The sequence below is a fragment of the Diadema antillarum genome, unplaced genomic scaffold, assembly GCF_040938485.1.
Source record: "Diadema antillarum isolate AM-2024a unplaced genomic scaffold, OU_Dant_1.0 seq00000371_RagTag, whole genome shotgun sequence".
NCBI lineage: Eukaryota > Metazoa > Echinodermata > Echinoidea > Diadematoida > Diadematidae > Diadema > Diadema antillarum.
This window is the reverse complement of record NW_027271371.1, coordinates 373851-384306: the sequence shown is the minus strand read 5'-3', so window position 1 is coordinate 384306 and position 10456 is coordinate 373851. Positions and strand designations below refer to the sequence as shown.

Sequence of the window (10456 nt, the reverse complement as noted above, 5' to 3'; positions counted from 1 at the left end):
TAAAGTACATGTGCAGCAAGGGCCTTTGATAAAATTGAAATTTTATTATACATTGTACTGAGGTTGCATAGATGATAAAACAGAAAGGGGAGAAAGTAACATTTTAAAAAAAAAATCATTACAGAAATGATGGCTGAGAGATCTTCCTCCAAATACCCCCAAAATTGATAACTTAGAGTTATGAATTTTCCTTTGTTTGACATGTGGGCTCCAGTTTAGGACTTATATACACGTAGGCATATTTGAAATGTAACCATCAAATTTATAGGGCCTTTAATTAGGTAAAAAACGAAATTGTTGACCAAACATTCAGGATTACAGCCCTTCCGTTAATATGTAAAGTAAGAGTTGCACCTCAGTGTGCTATGACAGGAGCTCCCCTGCACACAGTACTTCCATCTTTTGAAGAAGAGCTCCAAATACACGTACATCATGTGAAGTAGTGCGTGATGGCCATTATCCCAGCCATAATGGTACAGGTACTTTTCCATCCTGTTTGGTAAGCTGAATCAATATCTGTTGCTGCTGTGCAGTTGTCCCATTAACTTCTGAAGAAGATGATGGAATGAATATGGCAGGTAGAGAAAAGTAAAAGAACTATGATGTGACCATTGACTCTTAGGAGATATTGGATAGCTTGGTGAGCAAGCACTCAATGTCATATTATCAAACACAAGTTTTCTACTAATAAGCAGGAAAAAGGATAAAAGGTACAGTAGAGCAAGCATTCCCATTGTATCAAGCACATAACCAGGGTTCGACAGAAATGGATGCTGGGCCAGCACAGAATATGTGTTGGGGGTCTGATCAAGCCACTAGGCTTCATTGTAGGGCCACCAAAAGAAAAAAGTCAGAGCCAAGCTCTTGACATAACATTACATACTGAGCAACCTTCAGTGCTACACCAACATTTCCATCTAGCAGCAATAATCATGTTTAATATTTGAAATTGTCAAAGACAGTACACGCATGTATTCATTTTGTAGATATGCTGAAGAATCTGAGCACAAATGTATAAGCCTCAAATGAATGAAACGAAGTGAGAAATTTGTTAAATTGTATTTATCCAGAATTTCTGTGTATCTCACTTTTCTCTATCATGAAAAAAAATAGAGCACTCAGCTAGGGGACCCATTCGAGCACATGTATCCCCCAAACTAGTCCCTCATACCCCATTTGGATGTCATTTTAGACCAAAATGTTGTACATCAACTGGGGACCATTTTACACTTCAGTCATTTTTCTCTTGTTTTCACAGAATTCACCTTGTGCCACTACAGATTATGAGTAGCAGTCTCCAAATACACTGGGTTGTGATCACTGTAGTAGACAAGAAATATGAAATGGCATCCTATAAAAGTCGGACCAATGAGGCCACTGTTAATGACCACTTTTGTTATCTTGAATAACCCTTATCAACTTTCATAGCAAGTTTGAATAAATTCTGACAGTGGAAATGTGACTGATAGAGCACATACAAGGAATGTGACATGGCATCCAAGTCAGAACACTCAGGACGCTGTCACCACAAACTGTTGTGTCCTACATGTATAGTGGCCACCAATACAGCTCCTTAGCAAGTCTGAGTTTGAGTAACAATCATGTTTACATATCAAATTTGAAAAAAAAAATGGTTGAGAAACACTGCCAGTATCGCACACACAAGCAGACCCTGTAAAATTTACCTTTGTGGGTATTAAGACAGAACAAGCAAGGGTGCCATGACTAAAAACGATAGACGTCTTGTTCTCACAGTAATGCACCTTCATGCCCAACTTGAAAATGATCCAAGAAGGACTGCAGCCTGTAGAGTGCCCACAAGAAAATCTCTGCAGTGAAGTGGCGGTGCGATGAGGCCAATTCCTGGTATTCTCCAAACTCTGTTCGGGGGATACAATGATTGGTGTATTATATCAGTGACTTGCGTAAATGTTGAAATTTCGAATTGATACTTTTAGTAACTAATTTGGTCCCACCCAAGCCCTGCTCCTCAAAGAAAAATACTGTTCAGGTGTGAGTTTCTTCAATTTGTCTCCCTCTACAAATTAAATTTTTTCTAACATGTTTAATCTACAGATCAGCAGTTGCGATCTTAACAAATTCAATTTGTAAGGGAGACAAATTGAAAGAACTCACACCCCTCTGAATAATACCTTTCTTTCATTTAAAATACTGTTGCTGTAAGTTGCAATAAGTACATAACATACAATTTAATGTTTATAGGTGATTGGTTATTGCATTGCTGTTGCCATGGTACCAGCAATTGACTCTGTTGTAAATTTCATCATCTGGGGGAAAGTACATATAATGTCCACTCAGATGATCAAATTTCATCTCAATTTCATTGAAATCAAGCTGTAGCCAAAGAGTTAAGGATGTTCCTCCATTAAAATCAAGTTCAAGTCATTTTCTTCAAACTTCCCATAGTGGAACTTTGACCCATCCGAAGCCCAAATATGCAAATAAAACCACAGGTTCATGTGCTTGTTTATCTTCTGTGGGACTTTGAAGAATATGACAATCTGCCGTCCAGTACAAAAATGATAGCATTATAGGATCAAGACCATGATAGGCAACAAAATATGCAATGGTGAATTTAAATCCCTATAAGTGTTTCAAAATCCACTTTATTTCCTCCAAATTTGCAAGATTTGCTGAAAATGGTACCCAAGATGAGGAAAAGGTTTTAAAGTTGGGGTTTACACTCTTTTTCTTGAGCAAGCAGTGGTCTCATGTGGCAGAAACCACCGAAATCTCTCAAATTCTTGTCAGGGGCGTTTTCTGTTACGGGTGGGCTAAAGGAGAAGGTTCATCAAACTTATGCTGTACCCGTACATTCAAAACCCGTGTCATTTTCATGAATCCTGACCACATTGTAGAAGGCTTACTAAATGCAGAAAAATTGTAAAAATGAGTGGTTTGTGTGCTCGTTTCTTTGCTAGCAGTGTCCCCCATGCAGCAGAAATCACTGTAAGACCCCATCCAGCTCATCACTGACCAATCTGCACACCTAGGATGCGCACAAACATAACCAAGGAACGCTCTTTAATTCCAATCGAGAGTTATTACCTTCATTTGCATATAGAGTGTATCAAAAACAAACCTTATGTATTGGATAAATAATTTTCATGTAAAACCACTTGAATTTAGTTTTTGACCTTGCTAGTTCCTTTATGGAGATGACTGACCCCTACAGCTATATATGATCTCACATGACTTGCAAGTGGTACGACAGGATTAGCTACTTCATTATGCAAATTATACATTTTCCCAATACAAAGTGACCTATAAGAATAGATTTGAGTATCTTTTTTAAATTTTTTTCTGAAGATTTCAAACATTGATCGATCATATCCTAAAAAGTTCCAATTCATTCATTTTAACTCCTGATTAACAATTACCTGTGTTAAGATTTAATTAGACTTTCATCTTTTGTATATGATAGAACTATTACTGAATGTGATTAACACCCAAACCTAAAACGGAGCAACTGGCAATGCATTTTTTAACATTAACAAAAGATGTGTTTTGCACATCTCAACACTATAGTTACAAGTAGCTCAATCCACAATACAGTCAACCTTGCCTATTTTACATAATCGGGATCGAGTAAAACATGTTCCAATTCATTCATTTTAACTCCTGATTAACAATTACCTGTGTTAAGATTTAATTAGTCTTTCATCTTTTGTATATGATAGAACTATTACTGAATGTGATTAACACCCCAACCTAAAACGGAGCAACTGGCAATGCATTTTTTAACATTAACAAAAGATGTGTTTTGCACATCTCAACACTATAGTTACAAGTAGCTCAATCCACAATACAGTCAACCTTGCCTATTTTACATAATCAGGATCAAGTAAAACATGTTGACTTGCGCAAAATGGCAATTCTGCGGTAACGGAATTACAAATCAGAGAATTTTGGCTCATATTCTTTCCCCATGTACACTGGATTGATTACTTAGCCTTCTCTTGATACATTTAAAAGATGCAGAGGTATGCACACTATCACCCCAAATACAAATTTGTTATTATAGTTCTCACTTGGTTGGTTGCAAAGGAGGTCTATGTGTGATGGTTACGGAATTACCAGAAAATTGAGTCACAACTTGAACTCTGACTTTGGGAGTAGTGTCTCTGAAATCTATAACACATACACTATAGGTTGTTGTCTGATTTCATCACTGATTGTGTCAACTTCAATTTAGTTGGACTGTTTTTCAAATATTTCATCACATTTTCTCAGCAGCAGGCTTTTCTTCCTTAAAGTCAGTGGTAACAGAATTACACAAATGGTAACGAAATTATGTCTTCTGAAATACACTGGAAAAAATACAACTTCTTGGTACTCATGTATTCTGAAATGTCTTGATAAAGATTGTTTATGCCTTCAACTACAATATAACCACTAAATAAGTACTCTCTAGCCTTTAACCAAAAGCTGATACAATTGTATTGGTGCCAAATGAGTTTCTATTGTCAAAAAAACAAAATTTTCATGCTATTAAACGACTGTGATTTGAAGTTGTAACTATGTCAATCCAGATCTCGTAACTTTTAAGTACCACATCCATCAAGATTTGTCTACTTTCAAGTTAAGAATTTCTCACTCTGCAGGTAAATGACATCCAAGACACATGGTAACGGAATTACGCTACAATAGCCCTACACAAATACAATTCTATAAATCCAGTTAACGATACTCTAGTTTTCTTTTATTTCTTTTGTTAATATCATGCAAGACACCTTTCTCTGTTTTCTTCTTCCTAAATATGCTAATTATTGATAATATGTGTGAATTACTAACAAGTAACAGTACTAACAAATATAATGTGCACACGCACAGAAAATAACAAAAAACTGTCAGGATTGACACTGAATTTAAATCTAAATCATGAAGTGCCAATTTTCAGTGCAAGAGCTCACTGTGCAGACCCATCATTGAACACAATGTTTGATATCAAGGATGAACACAAAGGATGCTTGAAACGTTTTATTTGTTAAGTGAAAAGATGCAGTTGTGGTTCAATAACAAATATAATTAATTACAATTCAATCATAAATTGAAAAGAAAGTTTTCTTAAATATGATTATTACTGCACCAGTGCTAAATCATTAGTATTATACTCTGTACATTGTGGCTCATATTAATCACTAAAACCTTGTGACATTTTACTAATAGCTGAAGTTGCCCCCTGGTATACAATGTACAATGTAGTGCATAATTTGATGATAACCTTACAATGTAAGTCCTACTTAAGCCTACAAAAATAAAATGAACTGAACTAAAACAAAATAAAATACAGTAAAATAACTTTAACAAACTACAACTTTTTGAACCATTAGAGTGACTCCACCAAATTATGTGAATTCATCTTTAAAGGTTAGAGGGCCTCTTTTATCCATCTGCAGCTCACTGTGTTAGAGCCAGAATATTCAACCTGTGAATACAAGGCAAGTGCCAAATTGTCTCGCCCATTCGCATACAAGAAATTAATATTTTTCTAACTCCAAAAAGTTAATTGACCCGTCTATGACCTTTGACCTTGTGGTGACCTTCAACTCCCAAGGGACATTTACCATCCAAGTTTGGTCACAAACGGATAAAGGGATCAAAAGTTATGAGCCATAATCGAAACGCGCCATAAAAACTTAATGGGCCCTAAAGATTTGTTGACCCCTTTCTGTGACCTTTGACCTTGTGATGACCTTTAATTCCCCAAGGGACATCTACCGTCCAAGTATGGTCACAAACGGACATAGGGATCAAAAGTTAGGAGCCACAATCGAAACATGCCCTACAAACTTAACATTGGGCCCTAAAAGTTTGTTGACGCCTGTCTGTGACCTTTGACCTTGTGATGACGTTCACCTCCCCAAGGGACATCTACCATCCAAGTTTGGTCATAAAACAGACAGAGGGATCAAAAGTTATGAGCCATAATCAAAATGCGCCATAAAAACTTAACATTGGGCCCTAAAAGTTCGTTGACCCCAGTCTGTGACCTTTGACATTGTGGTAACCTTCAACTTCCAAAGGGACATCTACCATCTATTAAAGTTTGGTCACAAACAGACAGATACATCAAAAGTTATGAGCCATAAACAAAACGTGCCCTAAAAACTTAACATTGGGCCCTGAAGTTCATTGACCTCTGCCTGTGACCTTTGACCTTGAGGTGCCCTGGTAAAATGTGTAACTTTGTATAACCACTCTTCCCTCCAAGTTTGATTGAAATTGAAATCCTCAGTAGAGAGTTATTCAAGTTTTTGTAGCGTTATGGACAGACGACGGACGACGGACGGACAGACGCCGCAGGTGATCCTCTTAGTCTCCCCACACCTCCGGTGGGCTCGACAAAAATTAGTATTTACTTCTGACCACACAAAATTTTCAAATGACCTCTTCAGAAATACGACAGTGATTTGATCATTGACTGTAATCATGACGTGGCCTATAAATTTCCTATAAGTTTCCTGTCTCTGTCTTTCGTCTTGACTTTGACAATTTTCTCACCCTGAGTGTTGCCATACATGTATATTCACTCACAAGAAGTGTGCATCTTCTCTCTGCAGTAAGTGGTATTTTGACTGCCTGAAAGCAAATGATAAAATACACTGTAGTGGCACTATTAAAGGAAACTGGATGGTATGGCAAGTGGTAACATGAAGAGTAAAGGTAGAAGCAGAAGCCCACTGACTTTATATAAAATCTTTTTAGGACGGGAAGTATAGGCCTAAATGTTACAATTTAGAGCTGTATCACAATAACTGACTGGGTAAATGTTCATTACAAATGGTATTTTTGTCTTTATTACTTTTAAAAAGAAAGGATTAAAGAACAAATTTCAAAGGGTAGTGTAACATCTGACCACGGAATCAATCACAAGAGACAATCACTAGTCAGCTCACAATCACAGATCCATTTCACGCAATGGTCACGCGACTGATTAACTCAGGTCGAGTCGGAGGAGTACAGTTTCGATAGACTTTACTTGTCTCCTTGAGTCTGCATAGTTACAGTGACGTGGCTTATAGCATGCAGTGAGCATATAGTGCGTATGTGTTGCTAGTCTCAATTCAAGACACTACAGGTAGCAGATGCTCTGTATCAAAGGGGCATGAAAATCAAAATATGTGTCTCTGTGGATGAAAGATCTAAGAAACAGATGAAAGAAGGTCATAGTCATACACCTACCATTAAAAATAAAGGACTTGAGGATGAAAACAGGACATGTTCAATGGTCTTAATAAAGTCTTTAGCATACGGAAAGATCAAAGGTGCCACATTCAGTGGGCACATTCAGTGGGCATCCCATGTCAAATAATAACTTCTATCACATTGTGTATGATTCTTCTCTAAAATTCTTGATCTTTCCTCACAAAAATTATCCTGTTTATTGCTGTTTGTAGCAGTGCTCTCTTTTCCTTTTAAAGAAATTTTGTGTCCTTCCTCTTCTTTCTAACCTTTGTCCAATTTATGCTGCATCACACCCAATCAATAGTCCCTCAGCACTACAGAATGTATACTTAGATTTTGTATGAAACCATGAGACCTTTTAGCAAGAAAATATACACTAATATCTCAGAATTCAGTAAGATTTTTAACATTTGAGAATGAGTATCCATATAGCAAACCTAAGTTATCAGCACAGTCTCCATGTAGTTCTTGTACATGAGAAAAGGTAAAAGAAGGGAGGAGACTTCTAGCAAAAGTAGTCTTGTCTGGCATGTAGGGCTCACTGTCAGAGGCATCCGGCTATGCTGAGTCATGTCAGTGCATCATACATATATTTCAACTTTCACTCCTTTACTGCCAATCACTAACACTGTTAAGCTCAAGGATAATGCCCTGAAGCGATTTCATGAACAGTTCACATACATATTGGCATGAAGGTAGGTTACGTCATTCTTTTCCATATTAAATGTGCGTGTAATTCCATTACCATGTAATTCCGTTACCACAATTACAGCAGAACTAAAGGAGATATTTCACAAAATGTTTTGTGAGTTTTCAGGGAGTCACATGTAGAGAAAACATTTATAAGGGGAGAAAAAAATCAGTGATTAGTTTGTTCAGGAGAAAACTTTTTTTCAATTTCATAGTAATGGAATTACGTCAATTTGTCAGTAGATTTTGAAACTTTCTCCAAAAAATATCATAATCAGAGTGACTGAATGCTTTATAAAATGTGATTGTTGAAGCGTAAGAAGAAAAATGTGGAAGTATGGATAAAGCAGAGAGATATTTAAGTTGTTTCATTTTAAATTTTCATTTGATATTGTAAAATTTTAGATAACTACAATAAATAGTCTACCAACTTTAAAAGTGTGTACAACAAAAATGAGGAAAGTTATTGAAAAAGAGTTTTTTGTTTCTGTAAATACATCAATCTGTCTGTATGGGGAAACTTAAATCTAGGAGCATTTACTTTACTTTGAATTTTGCTGTTTTTGCCCTTCCCATACGGAATTGCCCAAAAGTCAACTTACGCGGAGGAGGGGGATCTAGTGGGGGCATGCTGCCAGCTTGTACAAATATCTATTCCGACGCTCTACCTGCCAAGTTTGGGGAGAATTTTGACCATGTGTTTTTAAGAATATGAAAATGAGAAAATTGGCCCTCAATCTGATCCACATCCCCCATTCCACAAAGCCTAAATGTGGAGGAGCACCACTGGATCAGCCATGAACAAATTTGAAATTACACTCACCAATGTACTTAATACTCATAGCACACAGTTAGGCTCTATCACTCCTGGGCTCTGTTTTATGGAGAGTTAAAATTCATTACTGTATATAGTTGATTTCTATGGTAAGTCTATGGCAGACTGTGTGGTAAGGAAATTACTTATAAACGATTTGATCTTTTGATGACACAGGGTCCTGGTTCTGGAGAAGTAGGTATCTACACTGTATTACAATTACAGGGCTTTGGGGTACAGGTACTCTGACCCTAAGCCATCCATCCCCCCCCCCCCCCCCCTCCAGGGGAGACACTGTTGCATGGTGAAAATCCGTCATGGGGTTTTAAAGACGAAGCTGAAAATGTAAAATGCTTATGCACAACGCACAGATGATGAACAACAAATGATGCACGATGGACGATAAATGATTGCAATAGCTCACACACAAACATACAAAACTGCATTGCATCCCACCATTTACCAAGACATACCAGGAGTGAATCAGCAAGATCCTCTGGATGTAGTGATTCAGCATTTCAACTGTTGCTTTCATCTGGGTCATGTTGGCTGAAAGAAAATATGAAACTGAAGACATGGGAATCAAACACTTTACAACAGCAAGCACATATTTTCACAGAGAATATCATTTCACACACAAATTTTGAGTTGTTGTGTCTATAATCATGTTACATGGGAGTCCCATTCACCGATCGAGGTCAGATACAACTATCTGCTGAAACAAACTAAATTGGTGGGTCCCTTCTATCAGAATTCAGTGTTTCTTTTACAGTGGAATCCCACATAGCACGATCATCGGTTCCAGATGATTTTTCTCGTTATATCCTGACTCTTGTTGTATCCGAACAAGTGGGAAAAATACACTGTAGAAATCTATGTAAACAAGCTGTTGTAAAATTAGGTTATATATGCATTGTATAATATGACAATGCCATGCTGATGAACAGAAAAACAGGAAATGCTACGGGAAAATACTAGTTGAGCATTCTCACGATAATTACAGTAATACAGGGGAAACTCGATATAATGAACACTGCTACAATAAGATATCGGGTATTACGAGGAAACTTTCTCAGACCCAACTTCCTTCCACACAAATCTATGTACAAGATGCTACTCTTATCACGAGATGGGCTATTATGAAATAACTGCTATAATAAGATAAATTTTGTAATTTCCAAACAAATAAAAACATAGTTTACCAAACCTGTTATAGCAAGGTAACACAAAATCTTTTGGGCAAAGCTAATACTTTGCCTGTATGATCATGTTCGAAGATTCTACAGCTTAGTGATGAGAGTACAGTGTATGCATCGCAAATTGTGTCTAGTACAATTTCTACAGTGCACTGCACCCAGCACAGCATATTTCATGTACAATGTACATGCACAGAGACTCCAACCCGAAGCACCTTCTGATCTGGAGATTCTCCCGCCTGAAACCCCTAGCAAACGGGAGACTCCAACTTGATGTGTGCGAAGCACGAAATTCCTAGGGTTATAGATGCTCTCTGGTGCTATTTAAGGCTTATTTTTGCAACATACGATAGCAATAAGTAAGAAATCCTTTCCAACGGGAGACATTGAGCCAGGGCGGGAGAAATTAAATCTCAAACGGGAGAAGGGGAGATTTTGCAAAAATGGGTTTTCGGCGGGAGATCTCCCGTCGAAAACGGGAGAGTTGAGGGCTTTTTACACTTGTGTTTCTTAACCCCGGACTTTCTCTGACCCAGGACTATCGTTA

General features: G+C 37.4%; 1 protein-coding gene across 1 annotated transcript in view; it reads right to left on the bottom strand.

Annotated features, from left to right (window-relative positions):
• Positions 1–456: 456 nt before the first annotated feature.
• LOC139731429 (uncharacterized) overlaps positions 457–10456 on the bottom strand; it is a 107332-nt gene continuing 97332 nt past the window's right edge. The window contains exons 4-6 of the transcript XR_011710964.1: positions 9187–9262; positions 1686–1880; positions 457–548 (exon numbers count right to left, since the gene is read on the bottom strand). The gene's annotated coding sequence lies outside the window, so the exon portion shown is untranslated. The remainder of the gene's footprint in view (positions 549–1685; positions 1881–9186; positions 9263–10456) is intronic.